The following is a 20,588-nucleotide window of genomic DNA, read 5'->3' as shown; positions in this document are numbered from 1 at the left end:
AAGATCTGTTACCACGTACCCCAAGCAGCAGATTTCTAAGTGATTACTGCACTTCTTGGGCGGTTAAATGTGTTTAGCGTTCAGCTTTGGGCTTTACTACACTAACAGAGGTGTGTTACAACACGGCTGGCATGTTTAACCAGACAGTAGGATTCTTTCGCTGGTTTTCTTGCTTCTGGAATAGCATTATATTCATGGCAACATCTCCTCCTCTAAACGAAGCTTTTTCAAAATACAGAAGAGTGCATCCAATCCAACGCTGCCTCTTTCAGTTGATTTCTCATTTGTTGAGCAACAACCAAGTTTTGGCACAGTACCAAATGGCCTACACCCAAAAGTGCTGACAATCGAGTGGCCTGATCCCAAAAGGTGCTGAGTGGTAAGAATACGACCCGCAGCCAAACATGTACTTTCCCTCAGGATGCCTTTTACCTCAGAGTAAGGAGAGCGACAAATAAACAAAATTCTTCACAAGCAAGGGAGAATGTGCAAAGTCTACCTCTAACCACCACCTGCCTGTGACTCCTCCTGTGACAGACACCTGGACCTGACTTGCACTCTTGACCCTCAACAGACAAGCAAGGAGATTTTACACTTATCAGGTAGTGCATGGAATGCAGAATCATAACCTTGCCCCTACATTTACATAGACATCACACTGAGCACCCATAAGTCCTTCTGAAGTCACTCCAAGAGAAGTGTTCAGGAGACGTTGATACCCAGCACTTCACAGGACCAGACCCAATGTTGACAATACTATGAAAATTATTAATATAGTGCCTAGGTGCTTTAGTTATGAACCAGCACCCCCGTCTCTCCCTGCATTATGCTAGGTGCTGTACAAACACGGAACAAAGCTGGTCCCCACTCCCGAGAGTTTATCTAGAATGCACCTACTGACCAGAAGGTGAATTTAGCACTGAGTGGTACAGATGTCTGATTCTTCCCCCTGCCCCCCCCCCTTTTTTTTTCCTTTTTAAATAAAAATAGCAATGATTCCTTGTTTAGCATCTCATAGTCACTAGGCTTCATGGAAGCTGTGTATTTTAAGGAGGGGATGTAAGAACTGCATTGCTCTTCCCAGATATCAGTGGAAGTCTCAGAAAGACTGACCTGTTCATTAATCTACAAGTGGCACATCATTTTCTCCCATCTGAGTCTGGATGCAAATCTAGGTCTCTTCCTTTCTCAGGTGGCCTAGAGCTCCAGTCTTCTCTGGATGTGAATGTTAATGGGAATTACTGTATATGTGCATGTCAAGAGGAAAATAAAGGCCATACAAATCAGGGGCAACACGTGAAAAGTTGTGGTGAATGATTAAAATCTGGGAGCCCTGTAAAATCCAGGGAAAGCTAGAGCAAGTGATTTTGAGTAAACACAGAATATTTTTTTTAAAAAACATGGTTAGTTCAGCAAGGAGCAACACTAGGCAGAAGAGGGACAGAAAATTTATTATGCTGTTTCAATGACATGCTTGACCATGAGGAACACTTGAAAGATGTTAGGGTGAGTGCATATATAATGGCTGAACCACACAGAAACTGATGTTCCACCCTCAGTGAGACAGTTGTCTACAGAAATGGGATATGAGCTAGAGGAACATATCTGGGGCTCCCCCTCAGTGACACTCTTTCTTGATTAAACTAAAGGAATTCATTCAATGAACACAGATCGCACTTAGTGGCAATGGTTGGGCAGCAGGTATGTTGTGATTGCTGTTTACTAAGCTCATCTGAGCTGAATGAGGACCAAAGGAGGGCAGAACAAGAAGCCAGTGAACAGTTCCCTCTAAAGCTATTTCACCAATTAGAAAAATATATTGTTGTATAAATTGTCTCACTGTTACCTTGTGCCCCCCTCCCCCTCGGTTTGCTGTATCCATCTGTTGTCCCTTGTCATATAATTAGATTGTAAGCTCTTTGGGGCAGGGACCATCTTTTGTTATGTATGTGCATGGTGCCTACCACTGTAGGGCCCTGATAGGGCCCTCTAGGTGCTATTGCAATACTCATAAATAAGGGGAAATATGTTACACATGTTGTCTTTGAATCCCAGTTAGTGCTCAACAAGCATTAATGTTAATGTGATACAGTATGTGAGAAAACATGTTTAACAGAGACAGGGGCACTCCTTTTGCTCATGGCAAAGGCTTGAAAATTCAGAGGGTAAGGAGCACCTCTTAACACATTCATAATTATTCGCTGAGCTCTGACATTGTACAGGACATGTTGAAATCCTGGCCCTGTTGTATTCAATGAGAGTTTTCCCATTGGCTTCAATGGGATCAATATTTCATTCATAGATGGCATGAAGGATCACATTTTATGTTCTGTTACGGTGGCATAAATCCAGAGGCTTGGATCTCAGGTCAGTAGGGTGTAGGGTGACCAGATGTCCCAATTTCATAGGGACAGTCCCAATTTTTGGGTCTTTTTCTTATATAGACTCCAATTCTCCCCTCCACGCCCCCATCCTGATTTTTCACATTTGCTGTCTGGTTACCCTAGGAGGGTGGGGGAGGCCATCACAACTCCCTCATTCTTTGGGCTAGGGCTAGGGCCAGGGCCAGGGCCAGCTTAGAGCAGCCCAGAGAACAGAGGAACCATAATCAGCTCCCTGATGCCCCTCCCTCCCTACCCCACCTTCTCTCCTAGGGGCTCTGCTATTTTATGCCAGCTGGTGCTATTGTTCCCCAGGCAATGAGGGAGTGCAAGAGCACTCCACACTATGGCCACATCCTGTGTGCTGGGAAGTGGGGGGAGCAGAAGATGTGCTACAGGAGAAGATGGTATAGGCAATCCTCACATGGGAAGACACAGGGTCAGGAAAAGGAAATGGAGTTGAGCAGGAAAATGTGGCCCAGAGTAACTCCAATGAAGTCAATACAGTTGATCTAGATTGACAGGGGTATAAGAACAGAACTTGGCCTCTAGCCCTAATCCCTGGACTATTTAATGGAAGAAGAGCAAATTCCTCCCTTAACTCCCAGCCTCCTTTGGCAGAGCTGAATGAGGACCAAAGGGAGGACAGGACAACAAGCCCGTGAACAGTTGACTCTAAAGCTATTTCAGCAATTACAAAAATATACTGTTTGATAGTGAAGTGCAATATATTGCACTTCAATTAGGCAGGTGGAACGGGTGCATCTGGCTTTTACTGTTTAACAGAAATCGTCTTTAGAGGCTAACATGGATTGTATTTTAAAAGCTGCTGCTGCTGCTAAGATACTGAATTAAAATCCATATTTCTGGTTAGTCTGTAAATTAATACAGGGCTGCTCAACTCTATTTTATTCAAAGACCTATGAGTGAAAATTAGCTCTCAGGCTGAGACTGTTTCATTTACCATGTTTTGGGGAAGTCCTATGTCCTTGTTCTAAAGGAGGTCAGAAGGGATGAATCTAATGGTTCCTTCTTGCCTTAGAATCGCTGAACCATACTTAGATTGTAAGTTGTTCAGAGAATGGGCTGTCTTTTGGTCTGGGTCCGTACTGCACCTACTATAATGGGGCTCCTAGGCACTACTGCAATACAAATAATAATACACCACTTTCAATCTGGAGCATGTTTTTCTAAAGCTGATATAAACCCTTTTCATCCCCCACCCCCCTCCAAGAGTGTGTTGTCTTGATGACTACTTCTGTTCCCAACAGCTCTGAAAAGGCCCTGGTATCCCATGGAATCTCTTACCCAATTATTAACTAAAAAAGAAAATAGCACCTTTTGAATGCTATATTGCATGCCTACTTTGAAAAAAATAACTGGAGTGCCCTCTAGCGACAGACAACCAAAAAGCAGGTCTGAGCCCTACTGTGTGCCAAGTAGAAATAGATCAGGGGTCGGCAACCAGCAGCACGTGTGCCAAAGGCTGCACGCAAGCTGATTTTTAGTGGAACTCTGCTGCCAGCCAGGGTCCCGGCTGCCGGCCCCCACTCAGCCCGCTGCCTGCCCGGATGAACGGAACCCCAGACCGGCAACGGGCTGAGCGGGGCCAGCGGCCGGGACCCCGGCTAGCAGGAGCTGGCGGCCAGAACCCCAGACCAGCAGCAGGCTGAGCCGCTCAGCCCGCTGCCGGTCTGGGGTCCCGGCCTCCGTCCCCCTGCCAGCCAGGGTCCTGGCCTCCGGCCCTGCTCAGCCTGCTGCAGGCCTGGGGTACCAGCAGCTAGCCCAGGGCTCTGCTCCTGGCCTCGGCCCAGCGCTCTGCAGCTGCCTCTAGCTGTGGCCCACTGGCCCCAGCCTGGGGCAGTGAGGGGTGCAGACAGGGGCAGTGAGGGGCACAGATCAGCACCCCCACCTTAAAAATTGTTCCAGGTCCTGGTTTTCTGCTTATATCAGACCACGTCTGTGTTTGACCTTGTGCATGCCCTCCGTCGCCCTTTTTTCCCCCACCCCCACTGGGAGTTGAGGGGAACATTTGACAAAATGGCAGTTCCTAAGAAAGCAAAAGTCTGTTCATTTCAGCCTTCTTGGACAGACACATTTGGATTTATTCAAAAGAAGGACAGTGCTGTTTGTGCTTTCCATTGTGAAAGTTTTTGTCGCACATCAAGTGTTCAACGACATTTTGAAACGAAGCACGAGAAAACCTTTCTTGACGAAGCAGACAAGACTGAGTCAATCAAAAATGCAGTAGCAGGATAAGAGAAGCAAAGCAGTGTTTTTAAAAGCTTAAATGTAAGTAAAAATCAAGCTACAGAAAGAAGTTACAAGATTGCACAGTGCATTGCAAAAAACAGAAAGCCATTTACAGAAGGGGAATATATAAAGTTTTTCTCAGCAGTTCAGAAATTTTGTTCAATGATTTGCCAAATAAAGATACGATCATATCTAGAATAAAAAAAACTGCCTGTCTCTGCCAGAACAGTTGAGAGACGCATAAGTGAAATGGCAGAAAACATTAAGGAAAAGCAAACGACTGTATTAAAAGACACAGCAGTGTTTAGTGTTGCAGTTGATATAAACGACGTTCCACGTTTGGCAGTTGTTGCAAGATATTGTGCTTCCAATGAAATCCAAGAGGAACTTTTTTTGCCTAAAACCCCTGCCTGGCACAACAAAGGGGGAAGATATAGTGGAAAGTTTTGTAAACCATTTTGAAGAATGAGGAGTTGACATCAGAAAAATATTTTGTGTCACAACAGATGGTGCTCCTGCCATGGTTGGAAAACAGAAGGGATTTGTAAAGTTACTTGAAGATCAAATTGGCTGCCGGACAGTCAAATTTCACTGTATCATCCATCAAGAAAACCTGTGTGCTAAAATTTCTCATTCAGAGCTTAATAATGTGATGAATACAGTGGTGAGAAATGTGAATTTCCTTGTTACTTGATCTGCTTTAACTCACAGACCATTTCAAGCACTGCTAGAAGAGATGGACAGTGCTTATAACGACATTCCACTTCACAGCAACATTTGGTGGGTAAGTCATGGCAAGGTTTTGGTGCGCTTTATAAACTGTTTTGATGCAATCAAGGCCTTTTCTCGGAAAAAGGACAAAACTACCCTGAACTGGATGATGACAAATGGCTGTGTAAGCACATGTTTCTAACTGACATCACTGCTCACCTAAATGAGCTCAACCTCTGTCTCCAGGGTGAAGTGCAAACAGTTCTGGATCTTTACAAAGCCTGCAAGGCATTTGTTGTAAAACCAGCAGTTTTTTCTCAGGATATTCGAACTTCAACTTTCCGCTACTTCCAACACATAAAAGAGCTATCAATACATTGCATTGTCAGTGTCGATGAGATTGGACTGTACATGCAAGAACTGGAATCAGAATTTTCTGACAGTTCAAGATTTCCAGAAATTTGGCCCAATGCTTCCTTTTCTAATTAAGCCTGAAAAGTTCAATGAAAGCGACTTGGATTTGTCTATATTTCAGTGGATGGGTGTTGAAGATTTCAAAATGCAGCTCATTCAATTAAAAAGTTCAGAATTGCGGGCATCAAAGTTTGGAGATCTGCAGAGTGCTCTTGAAGCTACTGAGAGAGATCATGGGCCTCTATTCCGACCTGCTGAACGTCCCTGCCAGTGAAATTTAACTGTTTGAAGAAAAAGTGCATTTGCAATGCTTTCAGCATTTGGATCCAAATACCTGTGTGAACAGGTATTTTCACACAGGAAATCTGTCCTCTGTCCCTCTCGGAGCCAGTTAACAACTGATCACTCAGAAGCCTGTGCGCAGCTTAAAGTATCCAAATATGTGAAAGCCATTGGAAAACTCAGCAAGGAAAAGCAAGGGCAAGGATCACACTGAATTGATAAGATCTGCATTTTAATTTAATTTAAATAAAGCTGCTTAAACATTTTAAAAACCTTATTTACTTTACATACAACAATAGTTTAGTTATATATTATAGAGAGAGACCTTCTAAAAATGTTAAAATGTATGACTGGCACACGAAACCTTAAATTAGAGTGAATAAATGAAGACTTGGCACACCACATCTGAAAGGTTGTCAACCCCTGTAATAGATCATCCCTATGAAGTTATGAGGACCATCATCTGCACATCCTCCCTTCACCGAGTTCCCATTCCTGGTGGAAGGGAGGACAACATCATGTCTAATAGTCTGCCTATGGTATGGATGAAGCACTCATCACTGTAGTATCTAATTAGAATAGAGTTTTCCACATTCATTCTCTAGTCTACACAGCTTCCACCAGAAACTGCATTGGGGAAGACTGGTGGCAGAAAATGACCACAAACGTTTCTGTGCTGAGAACCTTGCAGGGGACGACACATCCCTGTAACATGACTAGTGTTGAGTCTATACCAGATCTTCTTAAAACTAAATTTGGCCACCATTTTAGAAGCTGTTCTACTTGGACAGTAAAGCAGTAGGAGCTCTGCAGACACAATAGGCAGGCAGCTTGGCAGTCCTGATCATGCAGTCCATACACAAAGCATTAACATACAGTGCTTTCTGCGTGTCTCTTTACTCACCTCTTTATTATTAGGCTTATTTGCCCAACAACAGGATCTTTGCTTTTTCAGTTGTCCCGATCCTGCTACTTATTCCTGGCTTATTTTTCTGTGGGACCATACAACTGGTTTCCGTGGCAGAGAGTAAGGTCACCAAGTTCCAGACAGTTCTATCCCTGAGACATCCACTGCTCTTTAAAATAAAGTAGGACGCCAGTAGGACAGGCTGGAATATGTTTATTCAGTGCATTTCCAGAGCAGGACTCCTGTGGAGATCCTGGCAGAACTTAAAGCTGTTCCACCAGAGCCCCAGAGGGAGGCACAGTGACAGAGACACATTCTAACCTTCCTGCACAAACAGAAGCAGAATGAAGAATTTCCACCCCTCTCAAATAGTATCTCCCTATATCAGTGGGAGTGCATCTGGCCTAGAATATCATTCAGTGTCTCCCTGAGGTGTCAGCAGTTCTTTAAATTCATTCCTGTACAGAAAGGAAACTGATGAATACAGCTTCCTAGTGGCACCCAGGAATCACCAGCACAAATCCAATTTGTTGACTGGCCTTCTGGATGGAAATCCATTGTGTAACACACCAATTGGGGAAAATGAATGATTGAACAAATCAAGTAGACTCCTCACCTGAAAAAGCCTCATTCTGCATGCAGGTTGGAGTGGCATTGTAGTTTATATGATGATGCAGTCAATCAAAATTGATGGCTGGACTGCAAACATGTCTTCCTAGGAACTGGGGATGGAGACATACTGAAGCACTGTGATGACAGAGTTTTTTTTTTTTAAAAAAGAGGACAATAGGATGTGTAAGGTTAAATTAACAATATGAATATTACCTATGGCATGTTACCTTATTACGAATGATTAAACTGTAATTATTGGGTCACACCAGTGCATCCTCATTTTTCAAATAGCTCTTCCTCTATTTAGATCTTAAAACTAATATCTACTTATTAAAAGGCTCAGTGGACTATTTCTTGGCTTTGTTTTGATGAAAAAAGGATGCTTCTTGCCTACATGCCCAGGTTGCATAGTTTTTTTCAGTTGCTCTCTTGAAAGATAGTAACAATTATTAGCTTGGATCATAAAATAAAAGCAAATGAAAAACATTCACCCATTTTTTTCAAAGTGCTCTGTCAATAAAGTTAAAGCTATCCTTTGAGCCTCTTATAAATCAAGTACTTCTGCCCTAAATCTTCTCTGACAGCTCTGCCACCAGGTTTTGCAACAGTGGGTGAGCTAAGGTGCAGACAGTCATCCATGTTTTTGATGCTGTGCTGTCTAACTCTGTTCAGAACAAGCCTAGATGATACAGTAGTCAAAATGCCAGCAATGGATGGTGCCTTATCCACACTCCCTGTGCTGGTTATAGCCATGGTAGGACATTCTAGGGGAAAGACAAATATAGTACCCATATTTAAAAAGAGGGAAGAAAGAGAACCCAGGGAACTACAGACCAGTCAGCCTTACTTCAGTCCCTGGCACTTGGAGGAAAGGAATATGATCAGCAACAGTCAACATGGATTCGCCAAGGGCAAGTCATGCCTGACTGACCAGATTGCCTGCTACGATGAGATAATTGGCACTGTGGATATGTGGAAAGCGGTGGACATGATATATCTTGACTTTAGCAAAGCTTTTGATACGGTCTCCCACAGTATTCTTGCCAGCAAGTTAAAAAAGTATGGATTGGATGAATGGACTATAAGGTGGATAGAGAGTTGGCTAGATCGTCAAGCTCAATGGGTAGTGATTAACGGCTTAATGTCTAGTTGGCAGCCAGTATCAAGCAGAGTGCTCCAGGGGTCAGTCCTGGGGCTGGTTTTGTTCAACATCTTTATTAATAATCTGGATGATGGGATTAATTGCACCCTCAGCGAGTTCACAGATGGCACTAAGGTGGTGGGGAAGAGGTAGATACGCTGAAGGGTAGGGATAGGGTCCAGAGTAACCTAGATAAATTGGAGGATTTGGACAAAAGAAATCTGATGAGGTTCAACAAGGACAAGTGCAGAGTCCTGCATTTAGGAAGGAAGAATCCCATGCACCACTACAGGCTGGGGACCAACTGGCTAAGCGGCAGTTCTGCAGAAAAGGACCTGGGGATTATAGTGGATGAGAAGCTGGATACGATTCAGCAGTGTGCCCTTGTTGCCAAGGTGGTCAGCTGCATAGTGGGCTGTATTAGTAGGAGCATTGCCAGCAGATCAAGGGAAGTGATTATTCCCCTCTATTTGGCACTGGTGAGGCCACACCTGGAGTACTGCGTCCAGTTTTGGTCCCCCCACTACAGAAGGGATGTGTATAAATTGGAGAGAGTCCAGTGGAGGGCAACAAAAATGATTAGGGGGCTGGGGCACATGATTTATGAGGAAAAGCTGAGGGAACTGGGATTATTTAATCTGCAGAAGAAAAGATTGAGGGGAGATTTGATAGCAGCCTTTAACTACCTGAAGGTGGGTTCCATCCATCCAAAGAGGATGGAGCTAGGCTGTTCTCAGTGGTGGCAGATGACAGAACAAGGAGCCGTGAGGAAGGTCTAGCTTGGATATTAGGAAACACTTTCACTAGGAGGGTGGTGAAGCACTAGAATGAGTTACTTAGGGAGGTGGTGGAATTTCCACCCTTAGAGGTTTTTAAGGCCCGGCTTGATAAAGCCCTGGCTGAGATGATGATTTAGTTGGTGTTGGTCCTGCTTTGAGCAGGGGGTTGGACTAGATGACCTCCTGAGGTCTCTTCCAACCCTAATAGTCTATGATTCTAAAGAAAATAATGTAAACAAAGCTAAGTCCATTTCTAGCCTTGTCAAATATCAAAGGTGTGATGGGCTCCCCCTGGGGTGCCACCTGGAACTGGGGTGCCACTGAGCCACCCTGACCCACCAACCTGGGCTCCCTTTACACTGTACTGCTATGACTAGCCTGCCAAGCCCTCTCCTAGGCTCCAGCACACATACAGGTAGGGACACACCTAACTGCAGAACATACAAACATTGAGATCAGTTCTGCATGGGGACGCTTCAGCTAAGGAACTGCCCAGCCACTCAAGTGCAGCCACCCTCCTCTAGAGTGTAAACCCCAAATTATACCATCTTATGCTGCACAGAGAACTGTACAGCATAAGTTCATTAAATTTGCCCCTGTCCTCAATGTGGAGAAGGATATGCAACAGCTTTCTGCCCCAAGTTATGACTCCCATAAACTTAGGTTTTTCTTTGTCTAAAAACAGTGTAACTACAGAAGATAGATTTTAAGTGATTATAAGGGATAGAAAACAGATCAAAGCAGATTACTTAGCAAACAAAACATGCAAACTAAGCTTAATATGCTAAAGTGATTGGATATGAATAGTAAATTCTCACCTTAAGTGATTATTCAAGCAGGCTGCAGAGATTCTCCAGGGGTCAGCTGCATTTGCTTAGAGTTTAAAACCCCAGGTGTTGCTTTCAGAGGCTAAAAATCCCATCAGGCTGGGTCCAGTGTGCCCCCCCCCCCGTCAGTCCTTGTTCCTCAGGTGTTTCCAAGAATCTCTTTGGGGCAGGGAGTCAGTGAAGAACCTCAATTGCATCACTCCCCTGCCTTATCTAGCTTTTGCATAAGGTGGAATCCCTTTGTTTCAAAGCTTGGTTCCCATGTCAGTCAGTGGAAAAACACTGGCATCCTAAGATGGTGTCCAGTACCAGGTGACCTGGTCACATGTGCCAGTAGTGTCATAGCAGCCATGAGTCAGAGGCTGTTTGTAGCATCCTCAGGAAGCCCCCCCATTATCCCCCAGTGGGAGATAAGCTGCTTCTAAGGCCTACTGTTTTCTCCTAATGGCCCTTTAATCTGAATGGGCCCTTCCCAGCCAGCCATCTAGACCGAGTGCATTCTGCCTAGTGGGCATTCCCTAGGTGTAAACACATATGTAATACAGATATATATAGTCAATATTCCTAACTTCAGATACAAAAATGATCATGCATACCAATTGGATAATCATCTTCATTAAATCAACATTTGCAATGATATTTCACATGATCTATCTTGCATAAAATACATCAAAGTTATGCCACAATCATATCATAATATCACTGTGAAAAACATGGGGTGCAGTGTCACAAAAGGATTATTATGTTTTTAAAATTCAAAGACAGACTGGTGTGGACTGATCATTTTTCTAGGACAGCTATGAATGAGATAAACAAGTTTAGTACTAGGATGACACATTATGGACTATGAGCAAAGTTTTCAAACCTGACTGCCTGTGTGTGTGCGTCCTCTGATATATTTTCTCCCTGAAAATTACTAAGAAAAAAAAATCAGTTACAAACAAGTAACAGGAAATATTAATTTGGGGATGGAAATTACTATGGCCATTTTCCTTTAAGTACCATAAAATGTTATAGAACAGTTGGTTACATTTGTTCGTCTAGAATACTTCTCACCTCCAAAGGCCTTCCCAAAACTCTGCCCCAGACTATTTCTTTTCTCCTGTGGTGTCCCTGTTCAACCTCTCCAGTGCTCCCATAATGCCAGTCTTTTCCCTCCTTCAGTCCCCTATGCACAGAATGCCCTTTTCAAGCCAGTTTGCCAAGCCAGCTTCCTCTCTATTCAAATCCCTTCTACATTCATACAGCACAGAATTGCGCATCCTGGGTGAAATCCTGGCCCTGTTGAAGTCAGTGGGAGTTTTGCCACCAACTACAATGGGGGTCAGGATTTCACCCCCTATATTTTAGCAGCCTTTTCCTCCCTCTGCCCTTGCTTGTTTGTCCCATTCACCTGACACGTCTTGTCTCAAACGGCAAATTCTTTGGGTCGGGGACTGTCATTAACTATGTTTGTACAGCACCTAGCACAATAGGATCCAACCGGATCTAGGCCCCTAGGTGCTACCAAAACAAATGTGAAATACAGTAGGAAAAAAAATACTTCTTTTGCAATGGTCACAAAATGTGAATCTTCTAGCAGAGTAACAAACAACCTCCTTCCCCCAAAACCCTAACTATGAACTTTAATGGAAACATCAAGAAATGTACATGCCTTCCTGAGGAACATCACGGTTATCATTGCTCTTCCTGGCTCCCTTCTTCTCCTGATCATAGATCTGTTTAAACAGTATGCTCTTCAGGGAAGAGCCTGTCTCTTTGTTTCTGTGAAGCACCCAGCAGATGCGGGTGCTCAAAACGGAATAAATACCATTAAAAAAGAGCCAAGTTGTAATACATGCCTCCAAGTGCTGCTATGTTCAATACTAAGAGATGGACATTAAATCATTCACTGAATAATTTCTGCTAAAGACACAAAAGGCAGACTGAGAACATGTGAACATTTCTTTGAACAGCACATTCTGAGCTCAAAATCCTACAGAGCAGCCAAGCCACAAGCCAGCATTCATTCCCCTGATGAAAGAATTCAGTTGAAAGTGGATTCCAAGCTGCATAGGCCCCGAAACATTAGAGTTGTGAACTGTTGCTCTTTCTGGCAAACACCGGGCTATTGACAATCAAGAGCTATTCACTGACTGGTGGGTAGCACAAGTGTCACACTCCTTCTCGGATGTGCTAACCACACAGCACTGGAGTCAGGGATTTGTTAGCTACAGGAGTTATTGCAAGACGAGGGGGCTCAGCGGCTGAAGGATTTGCCACTTGCCAAGGCTCAGCAGCCAGGAGGCCTTGCCATTATTTATAGTCAAATCCTGTGCCCACTGAAGTCAGTGGGAGCAGAACTGATCTCTTAAAGCTATTAAACGCTGTGCCATTCCCTCAGCTGGCATGGAACTGCCAAACCCTGGGATCAATCCAGTGCTGCTAAAGTCAATAGAAAGACTCTCACTGACTTCAGTGAGAAGTGGCTGAGGCCCCCTCTTTCCAGTTGCCCTATCATTGCTTAAAGCTTTGGATGAATTCACAGTCTAATCAGTGTAGCACAGCCCCCAAACTGGCTATGTATTGCAGCTGGGTGAGGGCCGTGTTCTGCTGTTTATGGTTCTGGGAAGATCCATGAGAGAGAGGCTAGTGCAACATGAAGATGCAAAGCCAATTCTTTCTTTGTGCCCTTGTTTTTTCTCCTTCACTTCTCTAGCCTTTTCCCTTTGTGGGAGTGGCCTGGCCTCCCCCATCCACGTTGAGCCCAAGTCCTCTTCTCCCTTTCCCCTGCTGAAGGGGAGGAGGCCATGGGAGGACTCCAAGTCTATTGCTAGAGAAGGTGAGGAGGAGCTTTCCGTAAGAGGGAGAAAGGCAGCCGAGAGAAGATGGAGGAGTCCAAGAACAAGAGAAGGAGCAGGAAGGAATAATAGGAGTTGTTGGGGGATTGAGACAGAACAAACATACAGAAGGAAGAAAATGGCTGGAGAAAAAAAAACCCTATAGCAGGTAGATATTTATATTTGACTTCAGTGGGACTCCCCCACATGGGTCATAACCAATGCTGGATGGGGGCCTTAGTAACTCCCTGACCTTACTTCTGTAGTTTCAGGTTTCTGTTCCACATTGTCTGGTGCTCCTACTTTTTGCCTCTGCTTGTATGCTCTGCAGGGAAGGGAGGGTGGTGGTTGTTTAAAATGTTTGTCTCAAGTGCCTTGTACATTTTGTGTGCTGCAGAAATGAAATAATCATATGATGCACTAAACTGCAGAGACATTTGCAAATAAATGCATCTGTCCTAGGTGTGGGGCATCCCCAGAGGTTTGTTGTTGGCAAAGGTATCCGGGAGCTCAAGAGGGTGCAGTTGCTGAGTTGAAAGGAAGCAGAGAAGTTACTAGAGGGATTAGTGGGGGGTGTTGCTATAGGGTGGCATTAGGTAGCTCCCCTATCAGATCTTCTCCCTACCCTGCCCCACTTAGTTCTTCTCCCATTCTGTTTCCCCCATTAGCCTCTCTCACTCACACCTGCTTCTCATTCTGTCTCTGTTAGCCCCTCTCAACCCTGGCCCCCCATTAACTCCTAATGCCAAACAAAAGCTCCTGGTCCCCTCATATGTCCCTCTCCCTAGCTGGTTATCCCTATTAGCCCCTCACTTACCCTGCATGTGGGGCACTGACCTCCATGGACTCCTCCTCTTTCCCTCTCTGCTGCACCCTGTGCGCTGGGAACTGGCCAGGGAGAGAGGCAGCCAGACTGCTTTCACTGGCTGTGAGGATCAACTTGCTTCTCCCCCTAAGCCCATATGAATGTGTGGAGCTGTCTGGGCTCTGGGAGTACACAAGGGGGCCTTATAGATGTGCATGTCACACAAGCTGCCTGACACTGGCAGGTCTGAAGTTAACAAGCTGCACCTGCCACAATGAGTCAACAACATCTCTCCCCTGAGTTCTAACACCTGCTAACAGGGCAGGACAAGAGGAGAGCGCTGCCACCCACTCATGGTTTGTCTCACTGCATCCTGATGTAGTAGCAGCGTCTGCGTTTAGCTCTCTGCATCGTGAGCTCTGCGGTGTGTTGTTCTTGCCAGCTCCATCCCTGCATTCAAGCTAATTTCAGTGCTGTCAGTTCTTACCAGTCTCAAAAGGATTGACACCAGCAGGGCGCAGGGAAGATTGAGTGAAGAGTTCACTTGATTTGGCACCAATTTCTAGCTGTCACAGTCAAGATTTGGGCCATCACAGCCCGGTGCACTAGCCCTCGATTGGCTTGATTTTACCAACTCATTCACTGACAGCTTTCCTCAACTCTCCTATTGCCACCCTTCCTTAACCTTCTCCTCAGGTCCCTCTGGCACCGCTGTTACTGGCAGATTCCCATTGTTATCTAAACTTCAACAAGCATGATGCTGATCTTATCACATGTCAAACCATGGCCCAAATTCCGGCCCTGGATGTGTATGTGTGTAGAACTCCCACCAGTTTGTTTCTGAGAATCCAGCAGGAGTGTGACAGGAATACCAGTGCCCTGGCAATCTGGGAAAAGCTTCTAGAAGAGCATGGCCGTTAGTGAGGCCAAAGAGGCCAAACAGGAGGGATAGAGTTCCTCAGACCGTATAGTCAGGAAGCGCGGCCTGAAACCTCCACTACTTGCTAGCTGGAAATCTGGGCCCACTTAAGGGAATGGTTGATTCTAAACCTTTCCTGTGACCTGCCAGTGTCATTTCTGCAGCTGAACCAAGCAATAATTGGCCGTGGAGAGTTGGCAACCCTAGATGAGGAGTGGTGCAACATAATTTAACTGGTTTTGAGGAGGAACTTGTCTAAACCTGAGTCACTTCCAGAGGTACAGCTCCTCATTGGCCCCAGCTGAAAATAATTTGTAGCCCAAAACATAGCATAATTCAACCCAAATTTGCAAAGCTGGGAGGACCCAGAAATATGCCTTCCTAGGGAGCTCTCCTGCTGACCCAACAATACCTTTGTTTTACATTAACATTTTTCTGTAACGCAGACCTTGTTTCCTCACCTCATGAGAGAGACTCCAGGCCAAATCCAGTCCTGTGTCTCAGAGCAGAACTGTATTCAGTTTTTTTCCTAGGCAGCATACTTCCAGTGATTAAAGTATGAGCTCCTAATGGGAGACTTATTATTTTACATTAAATACAGTTCATTTGTGTGTCAAAGTGGGTGGAAGTCAAGTTGGCCTTTTTCCTAGGGAGGCTCAGACAGCCCTCTGGAGTCTCAACCAGTGAAAGAGAAGACAATTTCCTTCAGCTTCTATGCAGTGTATTCCTATTTAAAGGCCAAATTATGCCCTGACTGTGAAAGCCCATTGATTTGAATGGGGCATACAGGAGACTGATGTAGCCTTTTTGTGTTTGCAAAAGGCTGGAGCCAGTATAGACATGCACAACTGTTAATAAGTTTCCTGACAAAGTGACATGTAAACAGTGTGGACTGCACAAAAAGGAGCCTGCATTTTTCCACTTCATTGATACCCTTTGCACCACCACACCAATTAGCTCTTCTGAAAGCTCTGGGTGGAGTGTGCCAGGTGCAGGGGTGGTAGGACATGCTGGTTGTTCTCTAAATAGACAAGTGAGCCTATTCAATGAGAGAGTGGGAGGCAAAACGGCATCTCCTCTGTGAACTTGCAGTACCTCTCAGTGACTGTTGTTTTGGAAAAAAGCACATCACGTACAGCATATTGGACTGCTAGGTGAATGTTCTGCAGTACAGTACCTCATAGCTGCTTCTTCATATACTGTGTATCACATTGTCACAAAATCTTGTGGAGTGAGTTCCCCTGCTCAGGGTCTAACTGATTGCCATACATGGGGACGGGAAGGAATTTGCCCCCAGGCAGAGGTGAAAGTAAGCCGGGACACCCCAGTACGGTGTACCAGCAAGAGCCGATCCTGGAGCCCCGGGCCCTTTAAATTGCCACGAGAGCCCTGGGGAAGCAGCGGTGGGACTCGGGTGGCGATTTAAAGGGTCCAGGGCTCCGGCAGCTGCTACCACCCCGGGCCCTTTAAATTGTCCCCAGAGTCCTGAGGTAGCGGCAGCAGGACTCTGGCGGTGATTTAAAGGGCCAGGGGCTCCCGGCTGCCGCTACTGCAGCAGAGCCCCAGGCCCTTTAAAGCTCCGCCAGAGCCTGGGGCCCCGGGGGAGCGGCAGCAGCTGGGAGCCCCCTCCGGTGGTAATTTAAAGGGCCCAGGGCTCTGCTGCGGTAGCAGCAGCTGGAGCCCCAGGCCCTTTAAATCACCCCCCTGCCCCCCGGGGCTCCCAGCCACCTCTGCAGCTGGTAGCTCTGAGGGTGATTTAAAGGGCCGGGGGCTCCCAGCTGCTGCTGCCACAGCCACATCCCCGGGCCCTTTAAATCCTGATTTAAAGTGCCTGTGGATTTAAAGGCCACGCCTCTTCCATTGAGGTCCCGCCCCTCCTAAGGACTCTGGAGTACTGGTAAATCCTTTAAGTTACTTTCACCCCTGCCCCCAGGTCAGATTGGCAGTGACTTGGCAGGAGGGGTCATAGAATCATAAAATATCAGGGTAGGGACCTCAAGAGGGCATCTAGTCCAACCCCCACTCAAAGCAGGACCAATCCCCAACTAAATCATCCCAGCCAGGGCTTTGTCAAGCCTGACCTTAAAAACCTCTAAGGAAGAATATTCCACCACCTCCCTAGGTAACCCATTCCAGTGCTTCACCACCCGCCTAGTGAAAAAGTTTTTCCTAATATCCAACCTAAACCTCCCCCACTGCAACTTGTGACCATTACTCCTTGTTCTGTCATCTGGTACCACTGAGAACAGTCTAGATCCATCCTCTTTGGAACCCCTTTTCAGGTAGTTGAAAGCAGCTATCAAATCCCCCTTCATTCTTCTCTTCTGCAGACTAAACAATCCCAGTTCCCTCAGCCTCTCCTCATAAATCACGTGCTCCAACCCCCTAATCATTTTTGTGGCCTTCCGCTGGACTCTTTCCAATTTTCCCACATCCTTCTTGTAGTGTGGGGCCCAAAACTGGACACAGTACTCCAGATGAGGCCTCACCAATGCCAAATAGAGGGGAATGATCATGTCCCTCGATTTGCTGGCAATGCTCCTACTTATACAGCCCAAAATGCCGTTAGCCTTCTTGGCAACAAGGGTACACTATTGACTCATATCCAGCTTCTCATCCACTGTAACCCTATAGGTCCTTTTCTGCAGAACTGCTGCCTAGGCATTCGGTCCCTAGTCTGTAACAGTGCATGGGATTCTTCTGTCCTAAGTGCAGGACTCTGCACTTGTCCTTGTTGACCTCATCAGGTTTCTTTTGGCCCAATCCTCTAATTTGTCTAGGTCCCTCTGTATCCTATTCCTACCCTCTAGCGTATCTATCACTCCTCCCAGTTTAGTGTCATCTGCAAACTTGCTGAGGATGCAATCCATGCCATCCTCCAGATCATTAATGAAGATATTGAACAAAACCGGCCCCAGGACTGACCGTTGGGGCACTCAGCTTGATACCGGCTGCCAACTAGACATGGAGCCATTGATCACTACTCATTGAGCCTGACGATCTAGCCAGCTTTCTATCCACCTTATAGTCCATTTCACCTTCCTCTCCACCATGGGATACAGGTCACTTGTCAAGTTATTGAGTGAATCTCACTTAATCATTTTCCTGCCATTGCCAGGGCCTCAGACACTGTTGCAACTTGGTTCCTCCTATTTTCTGCCTGTGGTATGTAATAGCCGAGTCTCCTGTGGGTTGTATTACTTTGGTCTCATTTCAGAAGATCAGGCTAGATGATCTGGGATCCTTTCTGATCTTAAACATTCTGACTCTATGAGTATCTCAAGTAGAAAATGAGATAGCACTGAAATAAATTGGACTAGAGCAGTGTTCCCCAAACTGTGGAGCAAGCCTCCCATATAGGAGAGCAGAGGAATGTTTGGGGGGGTGCAGTGAGTCCCAGACCAGCCCCCATGGGGGGCAGGGAAGGAGTGCCACCCAGCCCCACTCTGCCCCCAGCTCTGCTCAGGCCCTGCCCCCAGCCCCAACTGCAGCTCCAGCTCCAGCCCTGGCCTTGATCACCAGCTCCCAGCCAAATAAGGGTGGGGATGTGGCTGAAAAAGTTTGGGGACCACTGGCCTAGAGGCAGGTGGCAGTTCATGGGCTGCATAACGTGTGTCACACTCTAGTGAGCTGCACTTCAGTTATGTGCATTTGATTAAAAAATATTTTTTAAAGATCTAGAAACAATACTAGGGGGGAGGGATAGCTCAGTGGTTTGAGCATTGGCCTGCTAAACCCAGGGTTGTGAGTTCAATCCTTAAGGGGGCCACTTAGGGATCTGGGGCAAAAATTGGTCCTGCTAGTGAAGGTAGGGGGCTGGACTCAATGACCTTTCAAGGTCTCTTCCAGTTCTAGGAGATTGGTATATCTCCAATTATTACCTTTTATTACTATTATTATTTGTGTTATTAGTAGGCCTAGAAGTTTAATGGAAATCAGGGCTCCATTGTGTCTGGCATCACACAATAAGAGACAGGAGCACCAGAATGGGACAGGCCAGGGGGCCCTAGTCCTCCCATTTTTTGAAAGGGAACAGGCCTGGCCCATCCACTTTTCACCACAGGCCTGGCCCTGCCTGTTCTCTTCCCCACAAAGCCCTGCCCTCCAGCTCAGCCAGCAGCTGGAGCCTGGCGGGGGAGCCTGGGCAGCTGCAGACTCTTCACCTGCCCAGGGCAGGGGGCCCCCCAAAAGCAGCCCCCAGCCCGTGTCCCCACCCCTGGACCTCCCACCCAGAGCAGATGGAGGGTCTGCGATGCCATATATCTGCCTGGGCAGCTCTTACCGTGGCCGGGTTGTGGCTCGAAGGCCCACTCCCTGGCCGGAGCCGGGTCAGGGTAAGAGCCACACAAGCAGCTGTGGGGAGCCATGGATCCTCCACCTGCCGTGGGTGGGGACATGGGCTGGGGGCTGCTCTGTCCCCCTTGCCCTGGGCAGATGGAGGGGCCTAGGCTTCCCAGCCCTGATCCAGCTTGGCTGGGGGGGTGGGGAGGAGGCCTCAGGGGGAAGAGGAGGGGCAGGGTGGGGCCATGGAGGGCCCTGCCCCCCCACCCCCCCACTTTTGGGAAGGCTCCACGGCCACTGCTAAGAGAATGTCCCTATCCCAAAGAACTTGCAAACTAAACAGGAAAGGATGGGAGAGGAAAATAGACTTACCCCAGGTCACAAAGCAAGTCAGGAACAGACCCTGGAATAGAACCCAGCTGCCTGGAGTCCCAAGCCAGTCCCCAACCACTAGACCACACCAGCTCCTTCTCACAATGCCATTTTATTTGGCACAGCGTATTTCATTCCAATTGCATCCCAAAATATTTTACCAATGTAAATAACAGTTACAGAATTAAAGTAAAAGCTGATGGCACATAGGGAGAGAGAGATTGGGAGATCTTGGCAAGGGAGGAAATACACATTTTCATGAGATTTGAAAAAAAAAAAAAAGTGAAAGAATCCATAAGGTGCAGAGCTGCAGAAAAGCTGTTCCAGGTGGCAGGAGTTCTGGCAGCAGTGAAAGCTCTTGCAGTAGCAATGAGAGCCGGTTAGTGCTTCTTTAGCAGAGGGAAGAAAGGAGAGAGAGAGAAAGCCCATTGGATAAGCTGGAGCAAGGCCATGGAGCATTTTAAAACAAGGAGAACGAATCTGAACTGGTTCTGGAAATGGATGAGGCGCTAGCAGCATTGTCTGAGCATGGAGGAGAAGGAAGACAGCGGCATTCTGCACATGCTGGAGTCTAAAGCACTGGCACTTGGTGAGACCTTTTAAAGAGAATTGTGAAAGTCAAGGCCTCAGGATAAAGAAGAGATGAGGATTGAAGCAGGGGTACACCAGGGACAGTGGCAATAGGCAGAGATGTTGGGCGGACTGAGCTACAGAAGAGGAAGGAAAACAGGGGAGAGGATAAGTTAAAGTTGCAGATAGTGGAAGTGAGTGGGGTGTGTATAAAGGAGATGATCCCCTGGCCCATGGGAAAGCATTTTAGTCTTTAATACGCTTTGATTAAGGAAGCTGAGCTGGAACCATGAGTTTACTTGGTCAGACAAGCAAAGAGGATGAACACATAAGAGTCATTTAGGCTTAGTCCGAAGTCCACTGAAGTCAGTGGAAGGATTCCCATTGACTTTAATGGGCTTTGGATCAGGCCTCAAAAGGTATTAGTTGGGTATGTACAGTTGTACCGCTAGTGTGCACAGATAACTTCAGAAAAATGTCACAACAATCATGTAGCCTTTTGATAAGATCCACAA

General features: G+C 46.3%; 1 long non-coding RNA gene across 1 annotated transcript in view; it reads right to left on the bottom strand.

Annotated features, from left to right (window-relative positions):
• Positions 1–14,741, bottom strand: part of LOC120402908 — a 35,666-nt gene extending 20,925 nt beyond the window's left edge. The window contains exon 1 of the long non-coding RNA XR_005597353.1: positions 13,944–14,741. This is a non-coding gene — a long non-coding RNA (uncharacterized LOC120402908). The remainder of the gene's footprint in view (positions 1–13,943) is intronic.
• Positions 14,742–20,588: the final 5,847 nt, after the last annotated feature.

This window comes from Mauremys reevesii, linkage group 4 (assembly GCF_016161935.1).
Source record: "Mauremys reevesii isolate NIE-2019 linkage group 4, ASM1616193v1, whole genome shotgun sequence".
Classification (NCBI taxonomy): Eukaryota; Metazoa; Chordata; order Testudines; family Geoemydidae; genus Mauremys; species Mauremys reevesii.
This window is presented reverse-complemented; position numbering and strand designations above follow the sequence as displayed.